Here is a 17,934-nt window from a genome sequence, read left to right on the forward strand (position 1 = left end):
TTCCCCAGCCGAGTGAAACCCCTCTCTATCATTTTACCATATAAGGAGACAAAAGCATCGGAGACATTCATTCTTTTAGGCGCTCTGCAGCTGGCATTCGACACTTTCTCTATTCCAAGGGTGTCGATACTTCCCCCTCCTAAACATCTTGTCTTTCTTGGCCCCCTTCCTAAAATAAGGCTCCCCCTCCCCGCCTCCAGCCTTTGTCTCTCGAAACCCCTGATGCTTATTAATAACGTAGCTTTGCTAAATCCAAGGGATCGCGCTTTACAGACGGAAAGGTTTTACAGCGACTCGAACCTAAACATTTGTAAGGCTCTTCACCTGGCTGAGAGAATAAAGTATTTGGTTAAAATTGGTATGAGGCTTTGTTTGCTTTGGCTCTTTTGCCTGCTGTGACTTAGTGCCTTGCCCAGAGAAGCGCAAAACAAGCTGTCTCTCTTCTCCTTGGTGGAGATTTGGTGCACATTTTTCTGAGGAGCAAGTGTGCAGGCGTTCCTTTATGAGCGTTCAGAGCCCATTCTTGTGTCCCTCCACCTACCTTGCTTTCCAAGTTCCCCAACAGTGAGAAGGAAAAAGAAGAAAAAACAGGGGAAATTAATGAAACAAAAAAATCCCCCTGTGTAAGAGAAAGCCAAAGGAACAGATTGTCTCGGCACATGCTCAGGACCCAGCGGAGAGCCCTGCCAGCGGGCACATGTAAAAGAGAGGGCGAACCATTAATCCTCCTATAACCAGGAACTAATTTTTCTGCTGCAAAATCCAATTTCATCTATCAACGATTCTAGCAGAAACACATTCTGTTAATCAAAACAGTGAGGGTCCTGGGAAACCTCCCAGAGGGAAGAATTTGGATCAGATGCACGTGGGAGACGTCTGCTCTCTGCCATTTGAGGGATAGGGTGGGGAGGCAATTCAGGGTCATACTTCAGTGATGACCGGTGCTTGCCAAAGGGAGGTGCTTTAATTTGAATGCTTTCAACCTTAAGAGAAACCATTAGGATAAAAATGTAAAGCCCATTAGCCTGAGACTGTGTTTTTGTTGTTTTGCATCCCGATGATGCAAGGTGTCCAATGTCCTTCTGTGTTGGGCGGTGGGTGCTGCTGTTTGGGTGCTGGTGCGGGTGTGCGTATGGGCTGGCGAAGGGTTTCTCCTGCAAAACAAACTTATGCCAGAACTCTGACCTGTACTTACTGCCCTCTTGTGCACCCCATTTGGAATGGGGATGAAACGTCCGTCTCAGCTATACCCAAAATCTACAAAAGCAGACAGAATAAAATGGGGGGAGAAGGCCATTCCTAGTTCTTCTATAAGGAACAAAACCGCCTTTACAGATGTGAGTTATTTTTGATGATGAGCAATGCCCATGGGTCAATCTGTCTGTTGCTGCAGCCTTTGCGGTTGCGTTTTCAAAACACAGGCATTGTGCCCTGGAGGACCAACCATGGACGTGTGTGATTAAGGAGTTTGATTCTATGGCAATTAAAGCTTATTTAAATCAAAGCTGCTGCACTCGCCAGCCACATGTCCGTGGCTCCTCCCCTGCATTTGCACTGGCACTACAAGATGAGTTAAACCAGACAGCGAGCAATTTTCTGTGAGCCCTTGAGCTACCATGGAGCTGCACCTATGTCCTGGGAGAGCTGCTGGTGGGGTTTCCCACCCCATCACTGTGTTGCAGGATGCCCTTGGGCAAGACATTGCAGCTTGCTGTTCTTTAGTTTCACTGTCTGTAAGTATAGAGCCCAGGACAGCCAAACTCTCATGATGTGAGCTGTTAGCAAATTTACAAAGGACTAGTTAGTGCATAATAATAATAATAATAAAAAAATAAATTATAACACTAATAATGATGTTTCTTTCTTTTAGATTAACTTATTGCACAGTGACAACAATAATGATTAATTTCCATCTTAGTTACAGTTCTTAACCTCAGCTCCGATTTAGAAGTCCACGTAAAGAAGAAAAATGGGCCCTGAAGGTGATTAGATTTGGGCTATTTGAGTCAGTTCATTTCCAAACCTTTCTAAAACAAATTAAATATTCCATATTATTTGACTTTTTCAATTTCCATAATATTTTCATTTCCCTGTCTGTCCATTGACAACCACTGCAGCAACTCTTCCAGAGATTTTTTTAATGCGACCTGCTGGAATACAATACAAGTGCTTTCCACAATCACAAGTTAAAATATATACTGGCACCAGTTGAAATGGTTTAGTTTAACTGTTGCAGGTCACTGGTTGACTTTAGGAAGATAAGATCATTTTTGTCTCATTTAATCTAATTTCTCTGACTCCTTGAAGGCAGAAGAGCCTCTGCCAATTGAAAACCCAACGATCTGTGGACTCACTATGGGACTTGATGCTCAGCATCCACACCAAGACTGCAGTGAGCTGCGAAAGGGATGGGGGAGCGTTACCAGGCAGCTCCTTCCCTCATCCCATGATGTGCTCTATGCACTCCATCAAACACTACTGGGCATGGCAGGGGCTCTTATCCTCCTTCAGTCAGTCCACCCCTGCTCACTTCATCTTTTTATCTGACAAGTAAATATTCATCAGTAATTGAAAAAAAACCCCACACTCACTTTCCCACCAGCATCAAATCCACTGAGGGGAAGAAAATCAATTTTGCTTAATGATAATTAAGGAAAGGGAGATGGGAAGGAAAGAGCAGGGGCTTCTTTCACTAGCAAATTTAATGTTTACGTGACCCACTTTTTTTTTTTTTTTTTTTTTTCCACTTCATTGGTTCTCTGATTAGCCCAGCACAGATCAGGCATCTTCAAGGCTTCAGAGGAGACATGCCATGAAAACAGGGGGTAAAATTTCTAACAGGGGGCCTATATTTAAGGTTAAAAATACAAGTATCATTCAGTGCCATCCTGTGATTTAGAAACATACCCTATGGGTTATGTATTTCTCGTCTATGTAGCATTTACGTAGCATATATTGCTTGTTCTTCAGTGGCCTGTGTGCTTTAACAGGTTTAATTCTAATGTGGAGAAAGCCATACCTCACATATGGGAAACAAGATGGGAAAAGTATCATTTTCATAGCAGGACTTCTCAATGATTTTACTAATCCTTCAGAAATCTCATTTCAGCTACTGGGTTGACACTGGAATAACTACCATTTCAGCACTTATCTCCTTTTCTGGCTGAAAAGAATGAACAAAGAAAAATAGTGGAAAGACTGCTGGAAGTGGATTATTTCTATTTCCCCCAGTATGAGTCACAGAAATCTAATGTCTCTCAGAAGGCAGGGGAGGTGGAAAGCTACACGTTAAGGTTTGAAAATGGCTAAGACATCGACTGATTCCTTCCACCACTATTTTATCCTGGAAACCATCAAGTTACTTTATCAGAATTCAGCAAATCCCTTTCTGATGCTGGAACCTGTATAATACAAGCTTCCATTGAATACGAGAGGGTGCGTTTAGAACCGCTACTTTTGGCACTACTGCTTAGGAAGTAGAGTAGACTCATGCAGACATTGCATTTTAGTTCATTAAACCTGAAAAACCAGCCAGGCCCTATTAAATTTTTCCGAAATTTCATTCTCATAAGATGTTCTCAGAGATGTAGTTTTCGCCAAGCATGTGAGGAATATACAAATGGTAATCAGACCTTTTTAATTGTCTGTTTTCTCTCCCTGTTCCACTTCCCAGTCACAAGGCTTTTTACAACATTCTGATCTTCCTTTCTTCCCCTAGGTGACTAGATCCTCAAGTAGAAACACTCAGCAAGTAAGAAGTATCAGCATTTCACAGACCCTGATGAAGAAATGAGAGATACCTTTGGACAACCCATTACAACCCCTGCAGCCAAGGCAGATAGGGAACTTTACATGACAAGAAAGTCTGCTTTGGGTTGATGCAAGATTTCTTTTATTTTTGGGAGGCTGTTTAGCCTAAATCAATGTGAAAAGCTCAGTGTTTTGGAAACTCCAATCTAATCTGGGAAAAAAAATGTTTCCATGTTTGCTTTCTTAATGCATTTGAAGAGTTTTCACACACAGTCTTAAACAATTTCCTTCAGGGAATTTACAGAAAGGTGCCATGGCTCAGTAGCAACAAAGAACTTCTGACTTTGTATAGGAAACGTTATCTTCAGAAGGATGATATATTGCTGTGTGATAAGATAGATGATACTGACTCAAATTCAAGGCTGTTTCTGTGACAGCGTGATCTGGGATGGAGTTGAAAGCAGTTTAGACCATTATGGTCAGCTTGGACAAAGATTTTGTTCGGTTTTTAAAGTTAATCAGGACCTCCTTTTTTATCCCTTTATCCCCAGTTTCATTCAGAGGAATCTGTCTCCTGAAAAAGATGTCGCAAAGGGAATGTGGCAGTGAGACGACGAGTGGTCAACGTGTGGTCTGCCACCATCTATGTAATTGCACCTATGCCCCTTTCTCCCCGGACAACTGAGATGTAGAGATGGTTTGCAATGGATGACCCAGGCAGAAAGATGGTTTTGTCCCTGCTGTGCTGCTTTCCTCTCTCTCAGCTGTGGTGACAAACGGCTCTTGACACTGTTGAGAGGTGGGGCATGAATTGAGAGGATCACAGGGGAGAAGAGCAGTGGTGCTTGAGGGGACACAGCACACCAGAGGAACCTTCAAGGAGCAAGCCAGGGATTTCAGGAACTGGTATCTGCTAAAGAAAATCGCTCTTGGCGATGGTTGAGTTTTCAACAGCTGACAGGTCCTGCATTGGGCAAGCAGCATTGTCAGAAGAGACATCCCAGGTTCTCATGGATTAAAAGAAGCCATAAAAGCCATCACAGGAAAAAGGAAGCCTACCAAACATTTCCCCAAGCAGAAGGTGTCTGTGCCATGTGGGTCAGCCACCCTGGAGAGCCCTCACAAGGCTGCTGACAAAGTGAAGAAGAAATCATGAAGGGTTGTAATGAAGCAAGTGGAAAGCAACAATTCTTGTTGTTGAAGACTGTTTTCTCCTTCCCTACTTTCCCAACCATTCTTTCTCTTTCCTTCCTCTCACTAAAGAACAGATGGTGCCTCTACTTTTAAGTGAAACATTTTCGTCTGTGCCGTCCTCACACCTCTTTGGACTTTAAGCATTCCCTAAACTCCTTGGCTCCATAGTTTGTTCATCTGTAAATAAGGATAGGGAGCCTGGTGACATGTCTTTGGAAGTGCTTTGGGATCCAGAGACAACCTCTGACAAGATGTGAGTTGTCTTTAGATACAGCGACTCTAAATGGTGACAGTGCAGAGACCTACGTGGAAGAGCTGTTGCTTCTTTCCTTTCCTCTGGATTCAGCTTGATTGACATGTGGGACCCTGAGTATGACAGATGGGAAAAGGCTTTTGGATTTCCTACCCCTGCAGGTGGAACCTGGGATGTCAAATTACTAGAGAGTCTGCCGTAATTGCTGGTCATCTGGACTGGCAAATTCTACCCCTTAATTTAGGATTTATTCATTTTAGTATAATCGTGATTTATGGTTCCCTGTTTCAGACACATGAAACAAGCACACTGTGATTGTTCCAAAAAACTAATCGCTCTGTGGTTTTGATAGCACAAGAGACGTGCAATTCTGTACGAAATAGCTCACATACCTACTATTCCCTGCAGAGTTCCCAGCACGCTCCAGTGGTTTCAGGCAAAGTTCCCTTTCCAGAACCCTTCCCTCCCACTGCTCCACCGCGTGTGGCTTCTTCTCCAAATCCTTACTTCTGTGAGAATGATTTCCTTCTGCTCCCCTTAACGCTTTTTCTGCCTGTATCCCCGACATCTTTTACGACTCTCTAGAAATAGTCAGCAGCAATGTTTGTAGCTGGCATTTCCCCTTATCAGCCAGCCAGAGGACAAAGGAGCTTCTGAGCAAAGAAAAGTTTGTAAAATTGAGCAGCTGGCAGACTCCTCAAGAACTTATCTAACTCAATTCCAATGCAGGGGTGACAACATCGAACTTGTTCCTTGCAGACCTTTGTCTAATCTACCCTTAAGGGTTAATGTTAGGACTCCACAACCTCCAAAGTCACATGAGCAAAAGTTTCGTCAGTCCAACACAGACGGCAGAAAGAAATAAAAAGACATTCCAACTACAGTTTTCAGTCTAACGTGAGTGCTTGTAAATGATGACTAGTGTCAGGTAGAACCTGCCATTTGTAGGTATTCAGATCATGCAATATGAGAATTGTTGAGCAGAAGGGTTTCTCCAACTCATTATCCTGTTCTTGGGCTCTAAGAAGTGACTTGGGAAGAAAATGAAAATAGCCTGTAACGATATCTCCTCGTAATACTCTCGCAGCCTCCAACAACTTTTGGCTCAGCCCAGGATTTCTCAACCTGGAGGCAGATGCCTCCTAGGTCTTACACTTGGTGAGATAACGAGCAACTGATCTTTATTCACACTTCACAGGCTGCTCACGTCTTTGTATCATATCTCCCCTCAACCAGCTCTCTGCTAGGCTGGAGAGTCCCAGCCTACCCAGTCAGCCTGTATGAAAGTTACTCCCTGTGTTTTATCATCCTTCCCCAAACTTTTTCCAACATGACAGTTTACTTTTTCAGATGAAGTGGCCAGAACTTTAACATTCAATATGCTTTTTGGCTGCTTTGGAGCACTGAGCAAGGTTTTTTTGCACACCTATATAACCCCCAAATTTCATATCCAGGTGGTCAGCTCAGAACCATTATTTTATAGCTAAAGTTACATTTTTCCCCATGTGCACTTCTTTATGCTTATTCAGTTTAAGATGCTGTTCCAGTGCCCACTATCCTGTTGCCTGAGATCCTTCTGTTTCTATCTTAGTAGAATTTCTGCTATTAATCTCCTATTAATCTCCCTTTACTGCAAGAACTGCCTGTTTATCTTTTAACCGATTTTATGCAATCTGTGCAAAGATCTTCCCTCCTATCCTGTGGCTGCTTACGTGTTTTTAAGGGTGTTTGGTAAGGACCCTTGTTGAATACATGGAAAAGTACAAATAAGTGGATGCTGCCAACCAAAGATCATCTGTATCCGCATGCTTCTTATCATCATACAGGAACCCAATGGATTTGCAGAGCATGATTTCCCTTTACAAAGCTACATTGAATTTTGCCCAGTGTATCATATTTATCCATCTTCTCTACCCTGCATAGTAATTTCTCCTAAATTTATCAAACTTACTAGGCTCTAATTCCCCCAGTTTCTCCTGGAACTGTTTAAAAAGGCAGTCATCATATTAGCTACTTTCAGGTCCTCAGTTCTAAGCCTGTTTTAAATAAAAGGTCATGCACTGTTATTATTTCAGCTAATTCATCCTTGAGCCTCTTTAGATTTCTTCGGTTAACACCATCTGGTTCTAGCATTTTCTTCCTATTCGTTTGGTTTATTTCTTCCATACCTCCTCTACAGACACTTCAGCTTGAAATAGATCCTCTGACGATCCCCATAAGGAAGTGTTCTGCTGCGGGAAGCTCTCCAAGTTCCTCACAGTGAACACAGGAGCAAAAAAAATTCATTTAGTGTTTTCTGTTACAGCCATTTCTTCCCTGAGGACTCCTTTTGGACCCTGGTTATGTATTGGCCCTATCGTTTTCCAAACCATTCCACTAGCCTTGAATTCCAAAGAAGCATACAGTTGCAAATCGCTTCCCAGATTACTTCAGACTCCTAATATTTTGATGTAAGCAGAAATAGTCACCCTTTCCGATCTGAATATGATTGGGGACATCCTGTTTTGCAGAAAGATCCTTCTGTATGGCAACAGTTATTTTTCTGCTCAATCACTGTTTGCACATACTGCACATAAAATGAGAGGGTCTGAGACGTAGGCTCAGACGTATATTACGATTGAAAATCTGAGCTTAAATTGTGCACTTTGAAGTAGAGTCCTTGCTGTTGATTCTCCTGGGACTGTGCTTACTTTGAACTCCGTAAGTGCTCAGGCCCTTTAAATAATAGGATTTAAAGCAATCTTTTAGTTGCTGATGTGAATTTCGTGTCTAACACTACATATCATAGAGCTGAAAAAATATACCATCCATTGTCAGCCTGATAGACATATGGGTTGTGTTTGTCTCTGCCAAGTTTATATTCACATGGCTGTCTAGTGGAGTTGCTGTCTTAATGTGAATGAAATTCAGATGTGAGTAAAACGAAATAAAGGCTTGTAACAATGGCTCGTCTTGAAGATATTGTGTCTCATGCTGGAAGATAAGTAACTTTTTGAATTGTTAGAGAGGAGTCAGAAATCACATTATGAAGCAGTGCCGGTCCCTTCATTTATCCCTAAAGGCTAACCATAAAGTCTAGCAGGTCCTTGCTGGGTTGCTACAATACAGATGCTTTACACGACTGAGCACTGCCCACCTGGCTGACTCCTTCCCAAAGAGCACCCAGGCCACCGTGATGCTGGCTCTTCCTTGTATCCAGTAGGATTTCCAGGAATCCAGACCCCTCATTTGCAAGGAAGAGTTCCTAACACTTGGATGTCCAGAAAAAAATGTGGGGAAGCAGCTGGCTTGTCTGGCAGCAGACGTAGCACTGCCAGGCAGCAGAAACTTCACTTGCAGGAGAGAGCAGAGGAAGACCTGGGAGGAAGGCAGGCTGCTCTGCTTGGGTGTCCACAGCTCTTCTACAGCTGTGATCGCGCTGCTTCTCCTGCCGGCTTTCTATGTGAACTGCCTTGGACCCAGAGCTGTTTTCTATTTCCTTTAATATAAGCGACATATCCACCCAACATTTGCATTTATAAGGACAAGGGGAAAAGGCAGAAGGGGGGCATGGCTGTAGGTACTTGGGCAGGAATCCAGGCTGAGGGTCTGGTCACAAATCCTCTCCCAGTAGCTGGCACAACCTCCCGTGTAGCCGAACCCTAACCTGTCCCGGGCACGATGAGCTGGATGTGCCCGTGCTAGGTCTCTGCTAACTCAGCCACTCTCATTAAACAAGTGAGGAAACCCTTACCAAAAAGCAGGCAACTGGGAGGAGTGGCAGACTCCAGTAGGGAGCCATGATAACAGGGGAAGGACTGGCTAGGACAAAGGGAAGACCATGCATGGACCCAAAAGATCCCCAGCAGGCAAGCTGGGCGCTCCTGCTCAGGATGATGGGAGAGGGTGGCCCTGCCATGCCACCCCTGTGTGTGCATTTTACCACTGGACGCAAAGCAAGGGCTGATGAGAAAAAAAGGATGGACGAACAAACTGCCCTTGCATACTGCAACCTCCTTGCAACCTCCTGGTGCCAATGACAGGGAGATCTTCGCAGGGCAACCACATGGCCCATTCCTCTGACCCCGCTGCCTTCCCTGCCTGCATCTATAGCAGTAACTTGTGTTGGCCCAAACACAGCAGAGAATGGTCCACAGTGTTCAACCGTGAGTGCAGACCCTGGTCTGATTGAGCCCAAAGCCCCCATCACTCTCCCAAGGAGGCTCTGGCACGGACCAAGGGCTGCTCCTAGCAGGAGGGTGGATGTGTCCACCTCCTTTTGCCTGGCAAGACAGTATAACTGCAAGGACACCAGCTGTGTCATGCTAGTTGGCCTCAGGGCCAATATTTTACTACAAACCAAAATGCTTCTAACTGAGACAAAACTAGCTAACATGACACGAAAACCGTGACAGTAAATCAGATCTACCCATTTTCCACAAGTATGCCCTCAGAAAACCTGTTCCTGAGATTTCTATGGTTTGGTTGATGTAGTCTGTTCCTCTATCTCATGTACCATTTGTTCCATGGGCTCAAGAGAAAGCCTTTTTGGCCCATTCTAGTCCCTCTTTCTTGAATCCTTTGCTGCCGTTAGTTCTGTGATCACTTGGTCTTCAGACCTGGTGGAGCGTGGATGTAAGATCCTTGAAACTGACAGTTTTGCTGGTTGTTTTTCAAGTGTGTGCTGGGGTGCCAACATCTGCAACCCCTGTCTTCCTCACTTCTGTCTGCCTAAAGATCTTCTTAAGCAGAACAGTATGTCTTTTTATGGTGCACATCATATATTATGTTCCTGTAATCAAGTTCATATAATTATACCCTCTGCTTAGCCACCAGTATTCCACAGCAACAAATAATTGTATCCTAAGACACTAATTGAACTAATAAATCTAGATCCTCCTTAGGTTATGAATCTGCAAATTATTGAACTGCAAGTCTTAAGCAAGATGACACTACGAATAACACCATGGCTTTATTTAAGGTTGTGGTCTACAAAGAAAGGTGAGTATTATTACCATGAAGTTCAGAAATGTTTCTGCAACCAATCTTGGAGGCCTCAGAGTAAAACTCTTCCTGAATTTGACGAGATGGAGGGTGAAACAGTTTACAAATGAATTACCTTATCAGTCCTGATAAGAAGTTCCAATTGTCTTTTATAACAGGTTATTTATAATGATTGAATATTTTCCCACTGATTGCCTAACTAAAAAACTTACATAAGCGCCTTCCACTATGAGGAAAAGTTCTGTACTTTTTCTTATTTTAAATGATCAGTCTAAAATGAGGAACAACCGGTGTCATAACTGGTTGATTGTCACTGATGTTTTTCAGAAGCAGTTTAGTAAAAATAACTAGGAATACAAGTCTAACTCATAGCATCAGATTAGGAAAGTACCGATCTCATGCAAAAGCTCTTCTTTCCGTTCAAGATTTCCACAAAAGACTGTTAACATTTCCATTGCAATCTCCAATTTTTCAGAGACCTTCAACTTTGCACAAAAAAGTGCATTGAATTGAAACTTTTTCGGGTAATGTTGGCTGAAAAGACTGTTACCATTACAAATTTTCAGATAGGTTTGTGTCATTTTCTCCCTGCAGATGAGAATGGATGATCTGGTAAACCATCAGTGTTCAGTCTCTCCTCCTAAATTTCTACGCTCTTTCATAACCCTTCACTCCTGAATAAACTCTTTCACACCCTTTTGTTTTGAGAGGCAAAGTCATTTCTGCAGACTATTGTTCTCTCTTACAACCACACCAAGCGAGGAAAAATTCCTAACAAAATATTTCCACCTCCTACGCAGGTTCTTGTTTCCACCAGAAGCAGTTCCCACCCATCTGACGTGCCCCTTCTGTGCTCTGGGTCCCACATTGCACCTGGAAGCAGACTTTCAAGAGTTCCTACAGCACTAGGATAGCCTTGGTTCACCTCATGAATCTTCAGAGAATGCCCCGGAACGTATCAAGATACATGAAAACCAATACAAGAAGTACAAATGACCGAGGAGAAAGTTGAGAAGTAAGCACAACCCAGTTCTTATTGCAGAGAGTCTATGTTACTCAGCACCCTGGTTCATAAAAGTAGAAAGGAGGGGAGAGTTTGCAAGTAGTAGTCAGGGACTTGTGATAACAAAGTCTGTTCCTCGATCAACAAAATGCTTTGTGTAATCTTTGCAAATAACCTATAGTGGCATCCACCTCACCTCGTTTTAACTGACCAAATGTTAGCTGACCCAAACAAGCCATCCATGATCCCACTATAGCGGATGGAGAAAGAGAGGTGCTTGTGAGGGGTGATTTGTCAGACACCTGTCGAGGATGAAACGAATTGCCCTATAGACGTGTTTTTCTTTCCTGAATCTAGAGGGAGCGCAGCTGTCTAGTTCAGACAGACACCTGACCTTGGATGGCTAAAGCCTGGCAGATGTGTCCAGGTAGAATTCACACACCTGGATTCAGCCATAGTGGATTCCCCCCTGATTAACTGAGCAGAACCGGACACAATGTCACCCATGTTGGCTAGCGGATTTTTGAGGCAGATGAAAGGAAAAGAGAGGAGGGTCTCTCTCCAAGACTTATTTCTTGGAGCCCTGGGTCACTACAGCCCTGAGCTGGGTCTCACAGCCTGCCAGTCCTCGCTGCACTTCAGCTTTGAGTCTGCCCTCGGATCTGGCCCTTACTTCTCCTTTGTGAATTAGGAAAAAGCGCTACTTTTCTCCCCTAAAAGGATATTGAGAGAAGAAATACTTGGCGATATGAAACGCGGGCCGTATACGTACGTAACACACAACGTGTTTAACCTGTGCTCATGTGAATTCCTGAGCTGGGGCTTACATCCAGAGGTTGAAAACGGCAACAAATAGAGTTTATTCTGATAGCTTCCTCTCTTTTATTGTTCTGTACCAGCAGTGCCATGCTATACAGCATTAGCACATCTCTCTCTTTGTATTATCGGTGTCTGAACCCCCTGAGTGTCCTGATGCCTTCTGCACCCAACGCCGGAGGCTGTGGGGCATGTTGCAGTCAATGGACTTCATGCATAGGAAATTAGGATACTCAGCATTTCAAGAATGGGATAAATAACAGAATAATGGGCTTCTGTGTGGTGGCACCCGTGGATTGCAGATATTCCTGTTTTCATATGGAAATCTCTAGGCATGCTGGGCTCTCCTTCGCTAGCTGCAGACTACCAAAAAGGAGCACTAGTCAGTGTTACCTACTTCCCTCCAACAGAAAACATGCAAATTTCTAGCGAGACTTTGGTGAAAATCTCTTAAACTGGACAGGGAATACACTGATCTGAAAGCTCACTGGTTTTGTTTATGAAGTGTGCGAAACAATTTCAGTCTCCATGTCTGTGCCCATTCTACCCCCACGACAGCGTGGTTTGATAGCATACTTATTTTCCTCTTTTAAAGGAGAGTTTTCCTCTCATTTGTTGTGACATGGAAGTTTCATAGAGACAGCAGGACTGTCGGAGACTGACGGTAGCCAGTAAATCAACCTGCAGCAGTTTGAGTTTTATGAAGTTGATAGATCCTTTTAAAATGTGTATGGTAGTGCTCCTTCCACATTTGTGTCAGAGCGAGCTGAGTAAAATGAGGCAGAATTGCTCCAACTGCTTTCAGAAAAACTAGGACTTTGTGTAATATGACCTATGCTTCTCAAAGCTAAGTAGCATTAGATGATGAACATTGTTGAAACAGCCTGACATTTATCAGCATGAAACTGTACTCACTGTGATATAAAGCCAAAGATAAAATATTGCAACCAGTAATAATTCATCTCACTGAAAAACAACTGTGTCAGAGTGCCTGTGCTCTGGTTAGACAATATACAGCTACGAAAAAGGAAAACTGGTAAGAAAAAAAATGTGAAAACACACTTTGGTGGTGCAGATCTACACAAGTTTGGCACTATTAAAACTAGAAGGAAAAGGAGGAGATCTGAGCTTTGCTAAAGTCAGTGGATGTTTCTGAGAAAACTCCCGTTGATTTCAGTGGGGCCAGGATTTCACCCCCAAGTCAATAATCACATTCCCTTCCTTCTCTGGTTTTCTTCCTTGCAGAATGGCCTTTTACATTTTCTGTGCTAAAGAAGTGTTTGAATGAGCCTGCCCCCTCCCAGCCTTTGCCAGCTGCAATCAAAGGTCTGCCTTGTTCTGACAGCTTGCTGTTTGGAAGGGAAAAAATAAAGTTATTCATCCATTAATCATATTTTCAAACGCTAGGTAAGAACAAAGTACTATTGTTGGAAAGACTGCCTTTTAGAATGGGTTCACTTTGGAAATAGGTTTTGGGTCTTTTTGTTTTATTTCACATTTAAATTCAAATCCAGTGAAAAATCTCTACATTAGTATGTATGTTCCTGCATTTTTTCAAGCCAAAGATCTTTGTCCAATATATTTTTTTAAAAAAAACCCTAATGTTTTACTGCACATGATTGGAATGCTGCTTCTGCTTCTAGTTTTTAAGAGGGAATACCGTCAATACACCAGTGGTGATACTTTAACACTAAGTGCCCAACCAGAATGATTTTGTTATTTTTATTGTTTTAGCCTGAGGTTTGGACAATAGACAAAGAATTTGAGGACATGAGAAAAATTCTAGTATGGGAGAAGTAAGACTACTCAATAAAAAAATATTAGTTCTGAACATGACTTCTTTATTGCACAATTTACTGCGGAGGCACATCAGTTTGTCTTAATAGCAAGACCTTGGAAAAAACAGACCAAGAGGAGCTGCCATCTTCCGTGGTGGCCTGCTAAGAGTCAATGCTGCGCTCTCCGGTGGGACACGCTACCTTTGGGCTCCAGCCAGCTTACAAAACTCATCCCACCAGCGCTGGGGAGCAGAAGATCGGAGCTCTGTGCAGATCTGACCAGAGCAGACCACGGTCTAGTGACGGGACCATTATTGCTGGAGAACAGAGAGACGTGCGGAGGTGCTGGCTGCGGTGTCTGAAGATGTTAAGCCTTCCAAGGCATCCATGCGGGGACAGTAAGCCTTGAGATAAGATAGGCGTGTGTGCAGATGATCTGGTATTTTACATTCCTTTTTTCTTCCATTTATGTGCTGGTCTTCACATGAGAGGTGGAGCAAGCTTGGTCGTAAGCGTGTTGTCTTGACGCTATCTACGCTGACGGTTACAGCCCCCACCAGTGTAAGTCTGGAGAGCTCACCTGGCCAGGACTTGTTAACTGATCCACCATGGCAGTGGGTCCCCATCGTGGGTGAGGTTGGAAATGTTGGGGCACCCTCAGAGGCCATCTCCATACTCATAAATCAAACGGGACCACAGGATGCTCCTGGGACCCAGACAGCCACGCTGCTCGGTTGTCCGGATGCCAGCTAGGGCTTTTCCACTTGGGCATGGCTTGGGAGCAAATCCTGTCCCTAGGACATGCTTTGGATGTGGCCACTTGATTTCAGAGGCCGGGAGTGTGTAATGGCCCAGGTACGACCCCAGGGCTGCATCTCCCGTGGGATGTGGGAGTATTGCATGCATTGCCATGGCAGAGCCCAAGGGACAGCCCTGGCACTGGACCCAACTGCTCCACGTCCATCGGCCCCATCAGCACCTGATGTAAACACTCACCTCCCGGCTACAGTCAGTGGATCTCCAGCAGCTCTGGACCAGCTAAGGACCTACCCTTTGGCCTTTGAAATCCTCACTTAGGGACTGAGCCCAGTCCCAAACACTTTGAAGCAGGCTGACCTTTCCTGCAAGCCTTGGCCTTGGGTCAGGTCTAAGGACCCCTGCTCCCCAGGGGTGCCAGGGACTCGCGATCCTGTTAAAGCCCATCCAGCAATGGTCACTCAGCATTTTGAAAAAAAGCCTTCTTTCCTTTAATTTCCTAAATAATAGAATAGTAAACAAGCTCTGGTGCAAAATGTGGTAGCTTTAGTTCTCAGGGTAAAAGTAAATTAGTATTTCTTACCTTTGTGTCATACTTTGTGATCCTTGGATTAAAAAGCTTTTCATTATAAGGATGTTTATATTAAAAACGCACGTGTAAATGCATCCAAACAAATCTACACACATGCACAAACAAACTTATTTTTCCAAGGAGGTCTTCTTTTATTGGTTTCATTTGAAAATTAATGCTCTTATGAGATGAGGTTAAAAGTAATTTAATGTAACAACAGCCTCATAATTAGCATTTGGCAGTTATTGGTAACTCTCTTTTACAGGCTAGTTCTGACGAATTCCTGCTCTGACACCCAGCTATGTTTCAGTGCTTCACTTTCTTTCCCCTTTTCCCACAGCTGCTGTAATCCATAACAAGTAATTGTTTAAAACATGAAATCAGCAAGCATCGCCTGTAATTTGCTTTTCTTTCTTTCATGGCCATTAGGAAATGGTCTGAAAGAGAGGGAAAAAAGTAAAATGTTCCCTCTGTCCTCTTTTTTTTTCACTATCTATTCATTTTCCAAATATTCATCATAAAGAGGAAAATGCTGATAACCGGGGGAAAAAAAACCCATCCCTAATCAAAAGCTTTCTGCCTGAAGTAATTCAGTTTGCCATTCAAACTAGGAAAGTGTCTATAGTTAGACTTGGTTGTGTTCCTTGAGAACATGAAAACACGAGAGCGTATTATTAGTGCAGAAACTAAAGAGCAGCTGTTAGTTAGCACCTGGTTCCCAACAGCAGACTGGAAGTACAAAGAGAGAGACGCTCTCTGCGTGCCCCGGCAGCAAGAAGGGAACAAACATCTTAAAATCATGATGTCTACACAAAACCCTGAGAAATCATTGCAAAGGGAAAACCAAAACAAGGCACTGTCTTACCTTGCTGCAGCTCAGCGCTGCCTTTGCCTGTGAGCCCGCGGAGGAGAGCGGATGGGGACGGACTGGCTGCTTTATTGGACTGGCCAAGCTATGTGTTTAGTAATTAGACAGTTAAGCATTTGTGCTTCGGGTGAGCTATAAATATAATATCTCCAAAGCACCGGCCATTGGCAGGAGATAAGGACCGCAGCATCTCTGTCCTACCAGCCTTTTAAGGGATCGCAGCTAGAGCGGCACCAGGTCCCTGATGGAAAGGGCTCCTGAGCAGCCCCAGCCCTTCGCTCTGCTCCGTTTGGGAGAACCTGATCTTAAAATACACTCACCTGCCGTAGGGAGGTCCTGCAAGGGACCCCAGGGAGCCGGCGGTATTTCAGGGCTTGTTATTTTGGCTGAACTATGTGGAACCCTAATTTCTCAAGGAGATTATCTGTCAGGATTCTGGGATTGACAGAAACACCCTAGAAAATGCCGGCTGCCCTGCGGATGTAACAAGCTCCAACTCCCCTTCGCCTGTCTGTGTGTCCATCCCAGGTGTGCAGCCTTGTCGCGGGGGAGCCCCTGCCTCCTTTTATCCCTGCACCGCCTTGTGTGGGGTGCAGTTGTGTCAGTGCTACCATGTCACAGCCAAAAAGACGGCAACTTTAGAGACTACCCTGAGGTCACAAAATAAATCTGCGTGGGCAGCGGGGCCGTAGCCCAGGAGCGAGGTCTCTGCTCGGGGCTCCCTTCCCGCCGCAAGGCCGGTGTGATGCGGGGAGAAGGGGACACTCGTACATGGAAGGAGCGAGAGATGAGAGGTGGGAAAAAAGCTCTTCCAGCAGCTCTCATGGGCAGTGTCTTACTGGCTCCGGGGGAAAATCTGTGGGAGCAAGGCTCAGTGCGGAGGTGGGGTTACAACCTGCTTACCGCCTTGCCAACATTGGGTCCCTCTCTGCATTTCAACGTACTTCTGCAGAGAAAGTTGCAGCAGAGATGCAGTCCTTGATATGAAGTTGAGCTATTTTAAGGTGTTTTTTTTTTTTTAAGGGGAGGAAAAGGAAAACCTCTCTTTAAGACGGGGAGGTGAAGAAATAGCATTGGGCAGCCTCCACGTGCAGGCAAAAGACTCTGCTTTACACAGCAGCGTACTTCTCTGAAGAAGTACCGTGCTGTTCAACTGAGATTGCCTGTTGTTCCTCCTCCTGGCCGAAGCAGGAGTATTTGCCGAGGGATTTGATTTCTTTGCTGGATTTATTTATGACTCCCACGGTCCTGAAGAACCTCCCATTCCCTTTATCTCCCTCTTCTCTCTTTCCTCTTCAGAGTGCTGACCAAGCAATAGTCTTTAGGAGATAGCGTTACATCCCAGCTTGTCTCTGAGCAGTTCATTTGGATAGCAAACATGGGTCAAGCCGTGGAGGCTGGGTACTAACACAAAGGGTGTACCCGGCTTTCCGACATGACAAAGGGATTTATGGTTTGACATGGAGCCCAGTCAGGTTTTATGGTTTTAACTCCAAACCAATGAAAAGTTGGTATCTGAAGGGTTCATCCTAACACAAAAAAGCTCATAACAACACATCCTCCGTTTCTGCCAAGCGACATGATTTGACAGCCTGAGTCAAGTCTCTTGGAACAAGTGACTTTCATGCATCTCCTTTTGTCCATGCAGCAATGTCGAGCTTCCAGGCACCATGGATGAGGCGCATGGCCTAGAGACTTAGGTTAGGGAGGTAAGAGAAATATCCTACAGATTCCTGATGAAAATATTGTTCATCCTAGAGCTAGCCGCCTTTTGCCACATGTCCCTTTAGCTACCATGTAAACAGCCCTTTCACATTTCCCAGAACAATAAACAGTTATGAAAAGCTGTATAAGCAGCAAAAATGTGGTGGTTAGGACATGTGTTTGGACAGCTCTGGAAAGCCTCAACCTTTTCATTTTAGCCAATTTTTTTGTTTGCATGATTCAAAGGTCCGGGTGATG

General features: G+C 44.2%; 1 protein-coding gene across 1 annotated transcript in view; it reads right to left on the bottom strand.

The window, feature by feature from the left end:
* FHL2 (four and a half LIM domains 2) overlaps positions 1-16,008 on the bottom strand; it is a 42,128-nt gene extending 26,120 nt beyond the window's left edge. Inside the window, exon 1 of the mRNA XM_009695631.1 lies at positions 15,970-16,008. The gene's annotated coding sequence lies outside the window, so the exon portion shown is untranslated. The remainder of the gene's footprint in view (positions 1-15,969) is intronic.
* Between the last annotated feature and the right edge of the window lie 1,926 nt (positions 16,009-17,934).

The sequence above is a fragment of the Cariama cristata genome, unplaced genomic scaffold, assembly GCF_000690535.1.
Source record: "Cariama cristata isolate BGI_N322 unplaced genomic scaffold, ASM69053v1 scaffold11802, whole genome shotgun sequence".
NCBI classification, from domain to species: domain Eukaryota; kingdom Metazoa; phylum Chordata; class Aves; order Cariamiformes; family Cariamidae; genus Cariama; species Cariama cristata.